At 45.1% G+C, this 20,894-nt stretch overlaps 1 long non-coding RNA gene across 1 annotated transcript in view; it reads left to right on the plus strand.

The window, feature by feature from the left end:
• LOC131906773 (uncharacterized) overlaps nucleotides 1–20,894 on the plus strand; it is a 139,173-nt gene that overhangs the window by 97,326 nt on the left and 20,953 nt on the right. Inside the window, exons 3-4 of the long non-coding RNA XR_009378197.1 lie at nucleotides 8,456–8,526; nucleotides 17,839–17,997. This is a non-coding gene — a long non-coding RNA (uncharacterized LOC131906773). The remainder of the gene's footprint in view (nucleotides 1–8,455; nucleotides 8,527–17,838; nucleotides 17,998–20,894) is intronic.

Here is a 20,894-nt window from a genome sequence, read left to right on the forward strand (position 1 = left end):
GGTCTGGAGCCTGCCACGTAGTCCAGGTTGACCTTGAACTCACAGTGAACTCACAGCCTGCCTCAGATTCCGGAGTGCTGGGATTAAAGGTGTGTGCCATCATTCCCGACTCCTCTAGTGGGTAGCATTGGCCCTATGTATTCGTCACTCGAAGACACGTGGGCGAGAATGCGGAGGCACAAGGCAGCACTCCCCATTGCCTTCAGCTCCTGGTATGAGGTCAGTTCTTCTCTGCCAGTCTCAGAAGGGATGCCAATGAGGATACCCTTGTCTCTCTCCTTCCACCAAAGTCAGTTGCTTTTTCCCATGAGAGGGGCACATGGGTTCCACTTACTCTTTAGTACAGGTTAATACTCACGTGGAGCAGTTACTAAGATAAAGCTGAAGCAGCCAGTGTCTATGCTTCTGAAAGTTTCGGTCTAATGACTTGTTGCCAGAAGGAAGAGGAAATATCTAAACCAGGATTGCAGGAGGCAAAGGCAGAGACAGTGGTGTCTTGGGTAAAGCTCCAGAGAGTGGTGACCGCGCTGAGCCTGAGGAACAAGTGCATGGCCGTCAGTAGTCAGAACTCTCCAGGTAGTGCAGCCCAACTGCTCGCTCTTCTGCTCTTACATGACAGACAGCTTGAAGCCTTTGCCTCGGTCACCTTTAACCTGTACACCCAGCTTCTCCTCGGGCCAAGATCCCTAAGGGTTCCCAGCTTCCTTCACATCCGTTCTGATCACAGAATCGATGTTAGGGGCCACTGCTTTCATCCACAGGGATAGCTGGAGTGTGAGCTCCCAGTGGGAGGGTGGAAGAGTCAAGGTGTGTGTGTGTGTGTGTGTGTGTGTGTGTGTGACAGACAGACAGACAGACTCTGATTGAGAGCCTCTGGGTGAGCGTCCGTTTGGATGGGGCAGTAGATGTTTGTGTGCAGGTATTGCCACAGGAGGCAGAAGTGGAGCCTCCAGAGAAGGAAGCAGCAGCTATGTGCCTCACGGGCCAACTGCAGACAAGGGGAGCCTGACACGATCCCCGGCCAAAGCAAAACCAGAGCAGGAAGTTGCATCATGAGAGGAAGACTGCCAGTGTCACGTTGAAGGGACACAAATGTCACAAAACAAAATGTGTGAGTCTTACTTTGCCCGGACACACACTGTTACAATAGTTTCTTCTTTACAGCGATGTGAGGTTATTGAAATCATATTTGACAAAGCAAATAAGAACACTGAAAAGCAGAGATGGGAGATTGCCACTAGTTTAAGAGTTACACACACCATATTTTGTTAATTTGTATCAGCAACTCATTACAACTTAGCTCTATCCCTTAGTGTAAATGTTTTATTCTCCAGAACTTAGAAATATTAAAAACGGGTTATGAAATTATGAAAAACATTTAAAAGGATGAATTATTAGCATACACTGAGAAATTCTAACAAATATATTTTAATGATAGTGGTGTGACTCAAGACAGCAAGAAAGAGAGATCCCATGGGTGTTATTATGTTTTTTCATTTTGGTTCAAGTAGAAATGGTAGTCTCTTTACTAAAAAGAAGTAAATAGTTCATTTTCCCTTTGATTAGATCAGTGGTTCTCAACTTTCCTGATGCTGCAACCCTTTAATACAGTTCCTCACGTTGTGGTGACCCCCAACCACGAAATTATTTTTGTTGCTACTTCATAACTGTAATTTTGCTACCTTTAGAAATCATAATGTAATTATCTGATATGTAGGATATCTGATATTCGACCCCTGTGAAATTGTCATTCACCCCCACAAAGGGGTTGGGACTCACAGTTTGAGATGGATTAGATTCTTGTAACTACACACAGGAAAAGATTATAGGATTGTCTTTTAGGTGAGACAATTTTATAAAAGGTTGATGTAGCATTTGAATATACTTGGCATCTGGACCTATTGGCATTCTGTCACCTTCCTAGACTTGGAACGGCTTCAGATGATTAGCACATTTACCAGTATCACAAAGAGTTAAACGTATGTTGAGATTTTGGCAGTGAAGGAGGCAAGTTGTGGTACTTTGGCTACAGTGCAAACAGTGTTTCCCCGTTGGATACATTTTCAGCAAGAGTAACTGGGAAAGAGCTTGGGTGGACAGTGGAGAGAAAATCAGTCAGGCATGGAAGAGCAGACAGTGAGGAAGAAGGGGAACACTAAGGGACTCTTGCTTTCTCCATGTGGTGGGTATTCCGTTGATAATTACTGAAGGAAGAAATGAATGGATTGGGTAAAGGAGAAAGTATGAATGAATACCCAACTCAGAGCTTAGGTCTGGTTTCACAAGGGGGTTATGTCATTTTCACTATGACATTGCATTGGCAGTCTATAAAGATGTACAGTTTTCAGAAGTGTTAAGTGTGAAACATATTTATTTTTATTTTATATATGTATAAGCACTTTGCCAGTGTGTGTGTGTGTGTGTGTGTGTGTGTGTGTGTGTGTGTGTGTGTCTGTGTGTCTGTATGTGCCTGGTGCCCTCAGAAACCAGAAGAGGGTGTTGGATCTCTGGAATTGGAGTTATAGACTGTTGTAAGCCAATAGGTAGGTTCTGGGAACAGAACCTGTGTCCTCTAAAGAGCAGGAAACGACAACAATAACAACAACTGGGCTGGAGAAATGGCATTGCTTTATTAGCAGTTACTAGCAAGCTCTGCTCTTGCAAGGGGACGCTCCCCAGCACTGACATGATACCTCTCAGCTGCCTGCAACTCCAGCGCCAGGAGACATAGCACCTCTGGCCTCCTTGGGAACTTATACTCAAGAGCACAGAGCTCTTGCCCCGCATGTATATGTAACTTAAAGTAAAATAATAAATAAAAAAACCCAAGTTGCTAAAGATTTGGTTTAGATTTTGTTTGTTTCTTAGATTTTTTTTTCAAAAGTGTAAATTTGGTCTTACTTTAGGAACATAAAATTATGCATTAGGAAGAAATTGGTTTGCTCAAAATTATTAATTATTCAGAATTATAACTTATTCAAATGAATAAATCTAATATCTTTTTCATTTTAAAATCACAACTGATGAGTAGCTGCTGAACTTTAAGACACAAGATCAAATTTGACTTTTGTGTACTGAGAAGAAACCAGCAAAGACTTAGGGAAGGTACTGGAAACATGGCACAAACAGCATAACTAGAACGTTATCTTTTTTTCCTAGATCTATGACCCTCCATACACCATTTCCAGAAAATAATCCCAGGGAGAAAGGTGCAGAGGAAAAGGAGGAAGAAAACCCCAAACATTTATTGACTTTTTTTTTCTTAAGAACTTACATTTTTGGGAAGGCACAAATGTCACCACACCACAACATTTGCCCATTTCTCTCCTTTCTGGACTTATGTATCTCCAGAGGCCTTCCATCTGGATGTCTAGCTGGCCCTCTGTATCCATGGATCCTGCATCCTCGGAGTCAACCAACAGTGTTGAAGATACTGGGGAGATGGGGTGCATATATCCTTAACATTCATTGTAGATGTAACCGTCTTTTTAAATAAGAAACACAGAGCCGATTGCAGAGTTAAAAAGCCCAAGAGGTCAGAGCAATAGCTAAGAGCTAAAAACCTTACCCTTCACTGCTGCTGCTGTCCTCCTCAGCCAGAGAACTACTTCCTGTGTGTCTGTCTTCTTATAGACTTTCTGTTCTGCCTTCTCATTGGTTGTAAACCTAACCACATGACCTCCTCATCCCTGCCCATCTATACAGACCTCCAGATCTTCTATGGTTGGTATTGAGATTAAAGGCGTATGTCTCTATGCTGGTGGTATCCTTGAACACACAGAGATCTGCCTGTCATGTGATCGGGATTAAGGGCGTGTGCTACCACTGCCAGACTTCTGCTATGGCTTGCTATTACCTCTGATCCCCAGGCAACTTTATTTATTAACATACAAATAAAATCACATTTCAGTACAAATAAAATATCACCATAATTCATAGATTTTTTTCTTATTATTCCTGGATTGGACAGTCCAGCATAACAACAGTGTCACAGCATTTATATGGTGTGAGGTATTACAAAGTATCTAAAGAGGATTTAAACTATGAGGGAAGACATGCTTAGGATGTGTGCACACAGCTTGCCATTCTGTAGAAGGACTTGAACACCATCATGCTTTGGTCTCCCAAGGAGATCCCATAACTACCCCCCTGTGGATACTGGGGCCATTGCTATAGATCTGAAGCCTTGCTCTGAGAAGCTACAGGAGCTCCCTGACCCAGCTCATGCTCCAGGAAGCTCATCTTTTTCTGATGATGTTCCCAAGGAACGGGAAGAGAGAAGGTGAACTCAGAGATTCTCAGCTCCACTTTACATTGTAAATCTATAACTCTTTCCTTCAATGACTAGCTGGCCATTCTTAAATCGTGCTCTTCTGGGCCGAAGAGCGTAGCATCCCTGTCCCTGGAGATACAAAGGAACTTTGCTCTTTGCCCAAAATACCTCTCTTTCCCAGAGCGATTTCCCCTCCTCTGAGAAATGCTGTCGTGTGTCAGGATGCACTGCCCTTGAACTAGACAGCTTTCTCTACTTCTTTATCTGTCTAAATAAAGCTAACCTACATTTGCTGTCTAATTCATTCGGAGGCTTGCTGCTGCTATTTAAAGTACCCCTCAAGGCCCCTGAGAAAAACAAGATGCTTTATCTCCTGTAAGGAACTTAAGTTTGGCTGGTCATTTAAGGAATTCAAGAATCTTAAGAATCCATTCAGCCTTCTCCGATTCGGACACGAAGAACAAAGGAACTCTTCGGGTTTTTGGTTCCGAGCAGCTTTCATTGACTTGTACAGGGCTGGGATGAGTGGACAGAAAAAAGAGGGAGTTGAAAAGTAAGTGTGTGTGTGTGTGTGTGTGTGTGTGTGTGTGTGTGTGTGTGTGTGTGTGCTTGTCTCCAAGTTTCATGAAGTCTAACTTTCTGAAGATTAATCTGTCATTTTTCATTGTGGCCTCTGATGACTGATTGGGTCACTGTGGGTTTATTTACCCCCTCTGGGAACAACTGTGAAACTTTAAAGCCAGCTGCCCTCTCAGGGTACTGAATTTGAGTATTTGGTCTGTTGCGACCTCTCCTTTCAGACTTCATGGGCCGTTTCATTAGCGAACCCTGTATCCTTCATGTCCCAGAAAAGCAAATGGTGTGGAAATGGCTGCAGAACAGGACTCCACGGTGCATTTATGAAGGACTGGGCTCAGAGGCTCCAGATTTGCCGTTTGTTTCTTCACATCCAGATTTATGGGGTCTGTTGGCTTGCCTTGTGGGAGGGCGAGCGGGTACAACTCGGTTGTCGTAGCCATTAGTGCCCTGCTGCTACCTTCAGAGCCAGCTTATTATCAGCATCCACTTATCCAGCCAGGATGCTGTGACGTCCATTGCAGAGAGTGAGTCAGAAGCCACAAGCTAACAGGTCTATTCCTTCCCTCTGTCACCTAGGAAACCAACTCATCATCCACAGGAAATGCAGGCCCCGATGGGGAGTGTGCCCAGATCAGGTTAGAAAACTGGCAAGGAGGTTTTCAAAAGAGGTCAAATAATAATGTGCAGAATGTTGGTCTGAGGTGGGAAGTGGATCCAGCCTCAGAAGCGTAGATTGGGGCGGGGGCGCGCGGCTGTTCCACAGAAACAGCAAGAGAAATTAATCAGCTAAAAGCAAGCAAGATGTCTGCTTTATAAGAACTTGACCAAGGGCAAGAGATATACAGACATGATCTCATGCCCCCAGAAAACAGCAACTTTTGGCCCAGTAGCTGAGGGTCTTTGGAGGTGGGTATGCTTATACTGTAGGTGAAACGAGAAGGAGAAATTGGCAATGCACCCGATTAGGTGCTCTGTAGTTTAAAATCCCACAACGTGATCGTTATTCCTTGAGTTTAAAAACTGTGGGCAATATATTCCCCAGTTCTACCTTTCCAGGAGCCACACACTAGTGTCCCCTATGCTTTGCCACTGTTAGCTGGTGCTGTGTTTGTCCTGACTTTATACCAGTGATCCATTGTCTCTAGCATATCCTTCGGGTTGATCACAGTATCCAGACACCAGTGGGGATCAGTTTAACGTGGCTGAGAAAACTGACCTGTACAGCTTCATGTTCTTCAATAAGCTTGTTTCTAGGCAGATTTACACTCCCATTGCTCTGTGGGTGAGAGATCCTACATCAGGTTCATGCCTTCTCCCGTAATTTCCTGTTCTACACACAAAGGATTTCTGAGTGGGAAGCAAACCTCAATAATCATGTGGCCCAGCCACCTCATTTTTCATACCAGAGAGGTGAAGTGACTTGTCTAGGATGCGTAGTGACGTGGTGTGTAGGCTGGTGGCAGGGGACTTCTTCCTGAGGTAGAGATGGAAGGCTCAGATGGATCTGCAGGCGACATAGCTTTCTCTGAGACTGTTAAAATTAGTGAGCTACTTTGATTAATGTATAAAGTCCTAATTAGGAGGGACAGGTGGTCTGCCATGGGCTGCGTGGTGCATGCCAAGAGTATGATGCTATATCCTGAGTACTAGCTGAACAGGGAACAGTGACAGCCCCCAGTGTGTCTAGTGGAGGGCAAATCAGTGTTAAGAGTTTCAGTTGCTGCAGTCTTGGAAGAGTTGACGGACGTAAGACTATTTAGCCTGGAGCCTGGAGGATTTGTTATGGGAGAGGTGGGAGGAGGCATTGTCAAGCAGTTGAAGGGCTGTCTTGAAGACAGCTTGGATTTATTCTGTGCACCTGAGAAGATGGTAAGAAAGTGGTATGAGTTAGGAGGTGGTGGCTGGGCAGTGGTGGTGCATGCCTTTAATCCCAGCCCTTGGGAGGCAGAGGGCAAGCAGATCTCTGTGAGTTCGAGGCCAGCCTGGTCTACAGAGCAAGTTCTAAGGCAGCTAGGATTGTTACACAGAGAAACCCTGTCTCGAAAACAAACAAACAAGAAGTTTGAGGGTGGTAGAGTTTAGGAGTTTAGTTCCATATTAATAATTCTCTAATATTTCAAGCTGATGAAGTATGCTTGATCAAAGGAAAAAGCTATGGGGTAAGGATGTGGAGGATTTGCTGAATACCCTCTGTATGTCAGTTGTTCTGAGTACTAAGGATACGAACATGAGTGATAGCCACTTCTTGCAAGGAATTCGTAGTCCAGCGGAAGCTTACTGGGGATCCCGGGAATCTAGAATGCTCGGAAGAGACTCACACAGACAGCAGGTGCTTTGTGTTTGCTGGGTGAATGAAGACAATACTCGCTGCAGCAGTATACCTAAAAAACAAAAACAAAAACCAACGATCTCCTGGTTCAAACCCATGGGAAGGTTCTCTTGCTATGTAACATCCAAGATGTGTCGCACTGTTTCTAGGAATAGTTCAAAGACCCAGGGCCTTCTGTCTTGTGCTTCTGCCGTCTAAGTGTCCAGCTTGCAGAGTCACCCTCGGCATTACCTCGGCTGGCAAGTAGGGAGAACATGGAGTATTGGGGTTCTGGGTTTGGGCTAGACCTAGAAGTGATGCTCCTGTACTCTGCTCATAGTTATCTGCCGGAATTTGGTCCTGTGTCCGCACCTAGCCAAGAGGAAAATTAAAATACAACCTTGGGTGTGTGTGTGTAGCTCAGTAGTCGAGTGTGTGCTCTACATGCTCAAGGCTCTGTGATCTGTCCCCAGTAGCAACAGCAGCAGCGGCAACAATGCACACACAGGGCGAGGCTGGGCACACAATATATTCCCCAGCAAAAAGGGAAACAGGCTTTGATGCCTGAGTGACAGACCCTTTACAGTAGCCAATTCTGAGATTCTCTGACTATGGTGACAGAGCCAAGATAAGACCGGGGGAGGGGTCTGGGTTCTCCATTTTATCTATTTGTTTGCTTATTTTCTTTATATTATATTCAGTTAATTCCTTGCTTGACTAATTCAAGTCATAAGAGTTTATGGTATATACTATATTTTGTTATATGTATACATTGTAGAAAGGCTAAATCAGGCTAGTTAACATATATTCCCTCATATAATTATATTTTTTCCAGTGGTGAGACATTTTTAAAATGTTCATATTTAAGAGCAATGTCATCATGTCTCATGTTTACAGTGTGTCTTCCCATGGGAGGTCTTCTACTCAAGGTGTATTCAGGGACGTGCATTTGACTTTGCTTTGTGGTGGTGTGAATTGAATAGAGGGTCTGGCCTACGCTACAAACGTGCTCTATCATGGAGCGTCAGCCTCAGCCTTCAAGATACATTATTAGGTTGAAAAACGTGAGGTAGAAATGAAGCCGACTTCATGTATGAACAGGGAAGTGCTGTCTGTTTGGATTTGTTTGCATATACAAAACACAGGAAAGATATGCAAGAAACCATGGCGACCAGGCTGAGGGCTGAGGGAGGATGGCAGCATCGCTGGGAAGGAAGGCTCGTGTATTCATTTAAATATTTTCTTCTTATCTATTTATAAAAATGCATAATTAAAAATATCTCATCCTGTTGCAGAAGAGTGTTCCACGGACTGACCTCTTTTTGTTTTCAAATGAAGAGGAGCCAAGAACAGGACGCTTGGGAAGGTGAGCTGCATAGAACGCATAAGGCTGAGGTAAAAATCGTGTTGGCTGTAGAGGCTTTCTTGTTATAACAAGTCTGTCCTTGGCTAATTAGAGCTTTCGACAAAAAGCAAAAGAACATTAGAGCAGCGACCCGGCTTTATGTGGGATCATCTAGAAGTTTCTGAGTGCTTTTATATTGAACCTCTTTGTTGATTTTCATAACATTCCTGTCTTAGCTTTCCTCTACTGAAACAAAATACCTAAGATAATTAGCTTATAAAGAGAGAAGGTTTATTTTGGCTCATCATTGTAGAGGTTCTAGCTGGCCCCCTGTCTTTGGGCCTGGGGTGAGACAGACCCTGTGGTCGGAGTGAGTGACAGAGCGAAACTGTCTACCTCATGTCCTGGAAGCAAATAGAAAGAGGGGTGAAGTTCCCACAATCCCTTCTGAGGGCATGCCCTTAGTGATCCAAGGATCTTCCCTGAGACCCTGTCTGACAAGGATTTTACCACCCTGCACTACCTCTATGTTGGGACCAATCTTATCATTTAGATACTTGGGAGTGTCTAATGGATACTATATATATAGGGAACTATAGCAATCCCTAGTAACCATTAAAACTGAAGTGAATTTCTTGTTTGGTAAGGTATTTTTAAGACCAGGATATGAGCTTGTCTACAAATTCATGCTTGGCGTATCAGCCAATCCTTTTTATTTCAGGGTAGTATCATCATTGGAAGAATGGGATAAAAATGCTTGGTGTGTCATAGTATTTCCCCAAATATTTTCTCAGTAAATCTTTCCATTAGCTGTGCACATTAATCTGGACTAGTATTTTCTCAGCTTTAGAGATGAAACACAATGGTGACCACTATAAATAAAGAAACAAGATCCATGAAAACTGGGAAAGTAGGACTTTTGATATAGAGTGCACTGTTACTCATCCCTAGTTGAAAGACAGATACTTCAACAGAAAAATGGCCAAGAGTATAAGTGGGGGTGGGATCATACAAAGAGACCATAGTGACAATCCAATAAACTTTTAGAAGCATTTTTTTTTCTCCTCAAAATGGAGATAAAGGCAAAAAACATCCTTAGTTAATTGACATAAGTCCATGGGCCATTTGAATGGAGTATTGATATGTTTCTGGGAGAGATATTAGTCAGCATAATCTCAAGGTTAATAAGAAACATTAAAATGTTAAACATAATCTGTACTTCTGCTAATTATTCTGATAAAAGTATGTAGTGATTTATCACAAGTGACATTATTTTTCTGAGTCCAGCAAAAGATGGGTCAGATGATATAGAAAGGAAATAGAATGCCCAACTATTGCTTTAAAAAAAAATAAAGAAGAAGAAGCCAGGTGGTAGTGGTGTAATGGTGCATGTCTTTAATTCCAGCACTTGGGAAGCAGGCAGATCTCTGAGTTCGAGGCCAGTCTGGTCTACAGAATGAGTCCAGAACAGCCAGGGATACACAGAGAAACCCTGTCTTGAAAAACAAAACAAAACAAACAAAACAAAAAAGACGAGGAGCTGGGGAGATAGCTTCGTCTATGCAGCACTTCCTATCTAGACTTGCGGATCCTCTCCTGTTTAACTCCCATGTGGAAAGGCAGCCATGGAGGCATGTGTTTGTCAAACCCTATGATGGGGAGGCAGAGACTGGCGGTCCCTGGGGCTTGCCGGCTAGCCATCTTAGCCTAATTGTCAAGGCCCAGGTCCCAGTGAGAGACCTTGTCTCCAAAATCGGGGTGGACAGCTCCTGAAGAACTGTACCTGAGGCTGACCTCCGGCTGCCACAGGCACGTGCCCAAAAATCATGGTAAAGAACTGTGCGAAGAGAAAGAAAAGCATGACTTAGTAAAGTAGGCAGGGATGTGGATGTGCTTTATGAGTCAGCGAACTCTGAAAGACTGTTAGTAAGTCAGCTGCCAGGAGTGATTTAAGTTCCGGAAGCCATGTTGGTTCCTTGAGAGCTTTACGTCCGGGCTACAGGAGAACTTCAAGGCTGTGGATCTAAGTGGCCTTGGCCCTACAGAGCCACCCTGGTGTTCAGCAAATGTTTCAGAAGGATCTTTAAACACATCTGGCTTCCAAATGCTTGCATGGAATTTCAGCCCTCACCTGAATTCATATTTAGATTTCAGGTATTCAGTGTGGTTACTCGTTTCTTGGTGAGACATTCAAATGTGTTTCCATTTCTTAGATGGCTTTTCCTCATTTTTGCAGACTACTGGTCATCACATAGGCCCACCAGCATTTCCCACATGTCTTCAGTCTCTCGTCTTTCAGGATGAGCCCAATACTCCGTGGTAGAGCCCCTGGGTTCGATCACCAGTGGAGGAGATAAGTGAACCGTTTCTCCTTACCCACATGCAGCTTTGACGACTTTTCTCACGATTTCGATCTATTTTTCACCAGAATAAGCCTCTTCTTATCAGCACATCCAATGCTCTCCAGCGCTTTCCCAATTATCAGACAGATGGGGTTAGAATGTTACAAAACACCCAGCACTAAATACAGGCAACATGTCGGTGACGAAAAAGTAGTTAGCCAGGGCTGAAATTAACAACAGCCGACACTGCTACTGCCTGCTGGAGGCCAGGGAAGCTGAAATTCATGGCTTTTTTTTTTTTCCTTTTTGTGGAAGGGGACAGGGTTGCCAAGCTGCCAAGAATTTCTCCTGCCTTTGCTCATGATGCTCTGCTGAAGTACATTTGAGACATCAACCATCAAATTACATATAAATATGTAATCAACTAAAGTTATTTTTAGTCAGCTCAGTGGGCTTACATTGACTGAACGGGCTGAGGCTGCGGGTTTGAACCTACAGGGCTTATTTAACACATGAAGAAAATTCATCACCTAGATAGTCTGTCCCTGCAATCGAGCATGTCATGAACATGTGATCTTCAGGAGACCTAGCTATATACTGTGTAGAAGGCAGCCGTATCATTCTAGGTACAACCTCCCTAGGGCAATGCAAGTACCAACCTTCATAACAACGACCTTGGACTCTTCCATCTCAGAACCTCAATTAGCCATTCACCAAAGAGAAGATGCCTTAGTCATATGTTTAGAACATTTTTTTAAATGTATTTATAAGCACAGGTTGGATCACAATGTTCTCAAATGTAAAATACTTTTAAAAAAATCAAAAGAGGCCTTTTCCTCCCCCCAATGGAGAGTATTAGAAAACTAGAGGGAGGTATCTGATTCAGCTCACTGCCTGGGGACCTAATGACAATTAATTCCTATTGAGTGTGTGCCCTGAGATTTGCTGAGCTCAGGTCAGCATAGGATGCTCCATAGCTCTCCAAGCACTGAATGCTATAGATTCACAACCTAGCTTCCGAGGAAGAAAAGCAGAAAAGCAGCTCCCTATGTCCCTCTGTTTGAGGATCTGCCTCCCCCCGCCCCCCCTCCAGTCTAGAGCCCCAAGTAGTTCTGTAAAACAAGCAAACAAAACAACAATGACAACAACAAAACCCCACCATGTCCCTGGCCTCCTCACTCAGGTTTGCAGGGCTCCCTTGAGGTCTGTCCCCCACTGCTTCCCTCTCCCAGGCCTCTGAGTCAGCCTGTGAGTCACCTCACTCATTAGCCCAACTCAGAACGCCTCTCCATCCCCGGATCTCTTTTGTTTCCTTGCATCTAACAGCTTTCCTGGCAGCCCCCAAAATCCAGAGGCAGCCTTGAAGCTGGAGGGTGGGTTTCTACCGAGACGGTCTGCTCAGTGAAGAGAGACTGCTGGCAGACATGGAGGAGAATTAAGATGGAGACGGTGATGTGCACACTGTGGCTTTGGAGGGACGTCAGTGACCAGATTTAGCATCTGCGTCTCTGTCTGCTTATAGGACGGCACAAAGGTCACTGAATCTTGGTGCAACCCCCGCCCTCACCTTCTTTCTTTTTCAGACAGGGTGTCATTATGTAGCCCTGGCTGCTCCGGAACTTGCTATAGAGACCAGGCTGGTCTCAAGCTCACGGAGATTTGCCTGTCTCTGCCTCCCAAGTGCTGGGTCAGAGGGAGAGCCAGCCACACCCAGCTGCCCTTCCTTCCTCTCTAGTCTTTTTGCCTCCTCTCCTCCCACCCTTCCTTCTAGACACAAGCCCTCGGATGGTACCAGGAGGAAGCTTATGGACTGTTCCGGAGACAGACAGGAAGGGAGCAATCAGTGTCCTTAGGCCATGTGTACTCTTTTATCCAGTCTTTTCAGGTCTGTCTGTCCATCTCAATTCTCTCGACTGTACATCCCCCAATGCTTTCCCTCTTGTGGGAGGTAAACAGGCAAGGCTGGATGAGAGATGGAGTCATCCCTGGTGATGCCTCCTGGGTCTATCAAGACGCCCAGTGAAAGGATGTTAATAAGAACTCTAAATTCACTTGTAGGAACAGCAGCACCGTGGCACCGTTATTAATTCATTAATCATAAAGCCCTTTGTAAAGTGGGGAACATTCGACTTGGCTGAGTGTGACACTTTTCATTAAATTCAACGATTTAGTTTTGAAAGGCTCCTCAGAGACCACCTGCACTTCCCATCCTACGGCGATTACAAAGCACCTGTGAGGAACGAGCCTGTGTGGCTGCCCTGTGACTCCCAGTCACCTCAGAGGCTGGCTGTGATGCAGATTCCAGTTCAAGAGGCCAGGTGGAAGGTTGTCTTCTGCACATCTGTAAGTTCCCTGGAGGTCCCACTAGCCCAGGGATCACACGTGGATAGAAGGCTATCTTCTGCACATCTGTAAGTTCCCTGGAGGTCCCAGTAGCCCAGGGATCACATGTGGATAGAAGGTTGTCTTCTGCACATCTGTAAGTTCCCTGGAGGTCCCACTAGCCCAGGGATCACATGGGGCGTGACAAGACTCCAGGGGCTCTGAAGAAAAGGTGCAAGACTTACTGTCCCCAGGAATCAGCCTGCAGCTTAGGGACTCTGCCCTCCACATTCCTCCTCCTCAGCTGATGATATTTGTCCTCAAGGCCCAGGCAGTACCGGACATTCTTCCAGATCTCTTTCCTAGCATCACTCCCAGTGGAGGGTGTTAACAACGCAAGATTTATGTTTGGTATTAGTACAAGAAACAGGCCTCATAGATTTTCAGCCTTGACTGTGAGGTCTCATCTAGCTCAAATTACCAGGAAGCTTAGAATTCACATTTAGGCAGAACCTGAAATAAATAAACTGTTTGTTTGATTGTTACAGGGATCCCCACTTATTATTTGATAGGTCAATCTTTTGCTGATTTTTTCTACTGGGTCTTTTGCCTTTTAATTATTGACTTAGGATAACTCTTTATTATAATAATAAAGAGAATAAAGTCTTCCATATATATCTTTATTAAATTTGGAGTTTGGAAACTTAGCCTGTAGGCAAACATTAATTTTCTTGTTAATTTAGTCAGGCATCGTGACACACACTCATAGCTGCAATATTCATGAAGCTGAGGCGAGAATGATGGGTAATCTGAGGCTAGCCTTGGCTACACAGTGAATTCTAGGCCTACCTGGACCACAGCGTGAGCCCCTGTCTTGGGAACAATGTCTTCTTGCTAATCCTCTATTGCAATGCACTTCCGTCTCTGTGAACGGAAGTATTCAAGAGGACTACATGTTGCGGGGAACTGCTAAGCAGAAAGAGAAAGTACAAGTGCTGAACAAACACACACCATGCTCAGTTTGCTCTCAGAGCTTATATTAATCCAATAGCTTTATCGAGCCTTGTGCCAGGCTCAGGTGACTGATGTTGACAAATTCCGGTTTTGTTTTGTTCTGTGCTTAGTTTGTTTTTGGTTAAGCAAATGTTTGTCAGGCAATTGCAAGGACTCTCTGTAGTGTCCTCGGTCCTGGTTGTTCTGAGAATCACAGGGGAAAGTTTGAGGCTGTGCATGAAGAGCTTTCTCTGTGTAGATGAGCCCATGATGTGTGCCAGGCTTTGGCCTCCTCCACCGTCTCTCGCTCAGCCTTCAGCAGATGTACTCATCTCCCATTCTCCCACTCCTAACCATCTAAGCATGAAACCCCCGTAGCACCGAGGCAAGATGGCTGGGTGTCTCCTTATCCTCTCCGTGTGCTCGCATCTCTCTTGGGAAGCTAGGCTTGTTAAAGTTCACACATACGAAACCTCCTTTTTCAGTATTGGAGATCGAACCTGGGACCTCATGCCTGTTAGGTAAACTCTCTACCACTGACCACATCCAGCCCTCTTTTTTTACTTTTTGTTTTCTTTCTGTGTGTGTCTACGTATGTGCACATGTATATGTAGGTGTGGGTGTATGTGCACACGTATATGTAGGTGTGGGTGCGTGCGTGCATGAGAAGGGCAGAGGTCATGGTGGGTATCTTCTATCACTCCCCACCTAATTCTTTCACTGAATCTGGAGCTCACCAATTTGGCTAGACTGGCTGATCAGCAAAACTCAGGGATCCCCCTGTTTCAGCACCCCCAGTGTTGGGGTTATAGGCACATCGCTGAACCTGGCTTTTTATGTGGGTGTTAGGGATCCAAACTCAGAGTCTTATGTTAATGAGCACTATCCATGGAGCCGTCTTAACTCATTTTACTCTTTACTTTGAAACAATCTCATTAAGTTGCCAGAGTTGGATTTCAGCCCACTTTATAGCCGAGGCTGACTTTGAACTCGCCATCATCCTGCTTCAGCCTCCTGAGTAGCTGGAACTCTAGGTTTGTCGTCAGGCCTGGCTCTGTTTTATAGTACAAGCTCTACGCCTACTTGTATCATCATTTAGACTGACCAGTTTTTGCTTCAACTTGACTAGGAATTTTGTACCACTCTCCCGTCTATGGTTTTTAATGCATTTATGTTATCTCTACCACTGTCAGGGAATATCGGAAGATAATATTTTTTTTTTTTTTTGCCTCTGATGGATTTGGGGGTTTCGATAGAGTCAAAGGAAGGAACATCTAATGGCAAAATTGATCAACTCCCCAGGTAGAGAGTGTCCCCACCCCTTACTGCTACCCCGTTACCCTCTCTGCACACAAATCTGCCTTACAGCTCCTGCCACTGAGTGAACGTAAAATGAACAAGTCAATATTATTGAATCCCGTGCATTTGCCAAACACCGTGCTAAGTGCCTTCACATACATTTTCTCGTTTAATGGCTCCTTTGCTTACTGACTGCAGTGGACAAAGTGGAACTGGGCCTGTGCCTGCTCCTCCCCCTCTCTGTCTGAGCTAGCCTTCCGCTCACACTGAAACAAAATCCGTTCTTTCTGCATCTCATCCAGGTCTACGGCCCAAAGTTGGCCTCTCATTTCTAGAAGACCAAAGCTGCGATGATTTAGGAGAAAGTGAGTAGATGGGGGCTGAAGGGTGCCTGCTGCCTCACGCCACATCGTGTGCCCATGTGGCTGGGCCCCTGCCTCTGGCTTCTTTCCTAGATCAACTATCGGACTCGGGGGGACAAGGGTCGTCATCCACTCACCCCTCGCTTCGATTGCTGTCTGAACATATGTTACTTACCACTACCGCTAACCCCAAGCCCCCTGACAGAACAAACTCAAACAAGACCAAACAGTCCTGTCTCCTGGAGACACTGGACAGGTCGTATCCATCCCTCAGACGGCTGGCTGTTTTCTCCTCTCACTGTGATTCAGATCTTGGATTCCCCTAGGAAAGCGTTGCCTGGGTGAAGTTGTACCACCAGCAAGAAAGGAATCTTCTGGGACTCCGGGAGAAAGCTTCCTCCTTATCTCAGCTCTTAGGAATGGCTCTCCAGCTGCTGCCATAGCCATATGGGCCCAGCCCCAAGGCTGCTGCAGACCTCCCAGGTGTCTTAGAAAGAAGGAGGCAACCAGTGGTGTAGCCAGAGCTGAGCGGAGGCAGTGACCCATTTACAGAAGTATCCCAAAACACAGTGGCCAGCAGCCTGTGCTACAGTGCCTTGGCATGTGGCTAAGGTGCAGCCGGCCTAGGCTGGTGGAGTATAGAGCTACAGAGCCAAAGGAGACCCTGAAACAGGGCCCGTGTGCCGTCAGCGTGGGGTGACATTGTTATTCCAGAGGCTCCTGCCATTCTCCCTTTGTGCAGCAGGCATCTGAGTAACTGGTGGGCACTGAGCTGGAGGTGGGCACACATCTTGCCCTCCACAGCAGAAAGGCAAGTAGGAAACTGTGGGAGAGACACTTGAAACTTAAAGAAACTCATGCCGGGCGGTGGTGGCACACACCTTTAATCCCAGCACTCGGGAGGCAGAGCCAGGCGGATCTCTGTGAGTTCGAGGCCAACCTGGGCTACAGAGTTCCAGGAAAGGCACAAAGCTGTACAGAGAAACCCTGTCTCAAAAGAAAAAAAGAAAAAAAAACTTAAACTCAAAACTGTATAGTGGAGAGCACAGTCCTCCAAAATGTGTGAGAGATTGTACAAAAGGGTGCTACAATGGTTTCTGTTAACAACTTGACACAATGTACAACCATCTGGGAGGAGTCTCAATGAGGGATTGCCCAGATCCGTGCAGTGGTTTGAATGAGGATATTCCCCCATAGGCTCAGATGTTTGAATACTTGGTCCCCAGTTGGTGGTGCTGTTTGGGAGGCTTAGGAGGTGTGGATCTTATGTCCTGGAGGTCGGCGTTGAGAGCATAATATACTCATGTCATTTACGGTTCATTCTCTCTGCTTGCTGCTTGTTGTTTGAGATGGGAGCTATTCCTGCTGCCATGTCTGCCACCTGCCACCAAGATGCCTGCCATGAGGGACTCTTATGCCTCTGGAGTCTTACGATCAAGTAAATTCTTCTCTAACTTGCCTTGATCATGGCGGGTTTTTTTAACTTAAAAAAACAATTGTCTCTATTTTATGTGCATTGATGTTTTGCCTGCATGTATGTCTGTGTGAGGGTGTCAGATCCCCTGCAATTAGAGTTACAGACAATTGTGAGATGCCATGTGGGTGCTGGGAATTGAACCCCGTGTAGAAGAGCAGCCAGTGCTCTCAATCACTGAGCCATCCTTCCAGCCCCCATCGTGGTGTTTTAATCACAGCAACAGAAAAGTAACTAACACAATCAGGTTGGCCAGTGGGTATGTTTGTGACAGGCTTTTCCTAAGTGCATTCAGGAGGGGGAGACCCACCCTGAATGTGAGCAATGCTGTTCCCTGGGTTTGGGTCCTGGACAGAATAAACAGGGAGGGAGCTGAGCACAAGTAAGCAAGCATGGCTCAATTCTTTCTCTGCTCTTGACTGTGGATGTAATGAGTTGACTGCCTTAAGTTCCTGCCTCGAATCCACTGCAATGATACACTGTAACCTGGACCTGTGCGCCAGAATGAACCTCTTCTCCCTTACGTTGCTTTTTGGTCAAGGTAGTTCATCCCAGCAGCAGAAATGGAATCAGGACATGCAAGAAGAGGACACACCATGGAGCCAGGAGCAGGAAGCAGTGCCAAGGGGCAAAGGCCAGGGAGAAGCACAGAAGATGAGCAGCTGCCGTCAGAGAGGATGAGAGAGGACGTGTCTGGGAGGTGAGCCGGGTCAGTCCATAATGGTATGCTCTTGCTTGTCTTTTACAAGGTCTGAAGTCTATCTGAGGGAAGTGGGAGCCACTAACTGTCCTAGGATGAGGGAAGGACATTAACAGATGTTTGTTCTCTTAGCCCATGAGAGGGGTGGTGTGTGTGTGTGTGTGTGTGTGTGTGTGTGTGTGTGTGTGTGTGTGCATTTCCCCATCCATACTCTAGGGTCACATGTACCACACAGCTTCATTCCCAGCTCTATATCTGGCTTTTAATCAAACAAACTTTATACAAATGTCTATGGGAAAAGTGTGAGTTACTCTTTTTATTTCCCATTAATAATATTTTGGGTTTTTTAAATAAATTTTAAAAAGAAATGAATACTTCAAAAAATAGGCTTCATCCTGACTCTGGCTTTCCCAGCAGACATAATCAGAATCCTAAAGGAAGTCATAAGTTAATTATAATTAATAATAAATTATAATTATAATTAAATTATAATTAATAATAAAGTTAGGACTCTGTTCATAGTCAATCTTATTTCTATAATACCTAACATACAATGTCCAGCCCATAGTTTGTGGAGTACTCAAGCGGTCTCCCTTTTACATAGAATTATATAGGAATTAACATACACAGGAGAAAAAAAAAATCCATGATAGGTATAATCAAATTCTGACATTTTAATTCTAATATCTTATTTTTAACTGATTTTAATTGGCATGTAATAATTGCTTATATTTATGGGGTAGAGTGCGATGACTCAATCCATATATGCAGTGTGCATTGATCAAATCAGCAGGATCGGCCTTTCCCTCTCATTGGACATCTGTCACGTCCTGTGCTCAGAGCCTGCAAACGCCTCTCTTCTCGCTCTTTATAAAGTATGGAGTAACTTGCTGTAAACTGTGTCCGGCCTGTTGTGCTATCATTCCTTTCTAACTGGCATGCATTACTCAGTCTCCCTCTATCCTGCCTCTCCTACCCTCCAAAGCCTCTTTCTATGACGTTACTATGTTCGTTTTTGGAAAGTGGTTGTAAGATGGAGACTGTATGCACCGTACTATTAGGACCAGTGTGGAGAATTTTGCAGTCCTGAGACAAGGAACCGATGCCGGCCCAGGCAACACCAGAGGCAACAGGAATGCAGACAGGAGGGTCTGAGAGGTACAAAGCTGTTGCTTCAGGTGGGGGCGGCAGGCATTCTGATGACTCTAGGTTTGATAGGTGGGGGCAACAGCAAGAAAGGAAGACCTGTTGGGAGGAGCCTGGGGCAGAAACCCTTCCATTCCCTTGAGGACCACCTGGATGCCAGTGGAGCTGGGGGCTTTCTGGTGCAATGCAAAAGAGGCTTGATGAGGTCCCAGACCCTGGCGGCTAGAAAAGATGAGGCTCCTAACACCTGCCTGGTTGCTAAGACTGAGTCTGTGTGGAACCCAGGCTGCAAATGAGAGGTCTTCGGTACCTGCAGCCAAGCAGGGCCTGACAAGCTGTTTCCATGGAGACACAGAGCTGTGTGCAGACGTAGGCGGGTTGATCCATTCCAGAGCCTTGGGTCACAAGGCTGTAGCGGGCTAACAGGAAAAAGGCATGATTGATCAGGAAAGGATGTTCAAAACTATTGGCAGCTAATTGAGGTTGTGTTGTCATAATTCTAGATTAAGTCTAACAAATCAGCATCCTGCTAGCTACCACTTAGCGAGAGCACAAGGAAGCAGACACCAATTCAGGCTAACTCCAAATGTGCAGACACCCATCCCAGGCCATTCTGCATCCTTGAGCTCTTAAGCAGCTACATCTCTCTTCCAACTGTCTGAGACATAGGCAGCGATTGGGGGAAGTTAATCTCCTTTTCATTTGTCATAGGAATGGCAAAAATATGCCGGAAGCCTAAGCCTGGCTCTTGAAAAACTCAAATGCTGGCAAAGCCCCAAGCTGGATGTTGGGAAGCATTTTGAGAACTACTGTTCACAGACAGCCAGCAGCTTCCAGCACTCAGGAGATGGAGGCCAGGTGATTAGTGATTCAAAGACTGCTGCAGCTACATGAAAGCTTATCTCGAAACAAAAACTAACAAAAGAAAGCCAGCAGCAGTGAAGCCCCGAATGTGTGGTGTGTATATGTGTATGTCTTGAAATAGACATAGCATGGAGCTTACCACTGGACACTTTTAAGTGTACAATTTGATGACATAAAGTACATGCCTGATCTTGGACTGGAGATGTAGGTCATTGGTACAGCATGTGCTTAGAATACACCTGCCATGGGTTCCAAGTAGTACTTTTTTTTCAAGTATGCTTACAATCTTATGCATCCATTATCACCATCTACTTCCAAAATTTTATTTTGATTAAGCAACAACTCCCCATTAGATTTTGCTTTTGTTAATTTTGTGTTGTTATAACAAAATACCAGAGGTAGGGTACACTGTAAAGGAGAAAGGTTTATTTATCAGGAGTCTAGGGATTCAAGAGTATGATCCTGCCATCTGCCTGGTCTGTTGAGGACCTCATGGTAGATGGCTTCACAACAGTGGATGTGCATGTCGAGGAGGTCACATGGCAAGGTGGGATTCATTAACCCAGCATCAATCTGCATATAGGGGCAGAGCCTCCACATCCTGATTATTTTTCACCAGCCTCTACTACCTCATCACCACCACACTGGGGACCTAGGCTCCAGTATATGAATGACCTTCTGGGGGACTTCAAGATATTAAACAATGAGACTGTGCCCCAGAGTTTCTGCCGGCAGAGTGATGGTTAATCTTAATTGTCAGCTTGGTGGAATTTAAAATCACCATGGCACATCTGTGAGAGATTATCTAGACCAGCTCTACTGAGAGGGGAAGATCCACCCCAAAGGTGGGTGATACCATTCCGTGGGCTGGGATCATCTCAGACTGA

Source organism: Peromyscus eremicus, chromosome 3 (assembly GCF_949786415.1).
Source record: "Peromyscus eremicus chromosome 3, PerEre_H2_v1, whole genome shotgun sequence".
NCBI lineage: Eukaryota > Metazoa > Chordata > Mammalia > Rodentia > Cricetidae > Peromyscus > Peromyscus eremicus.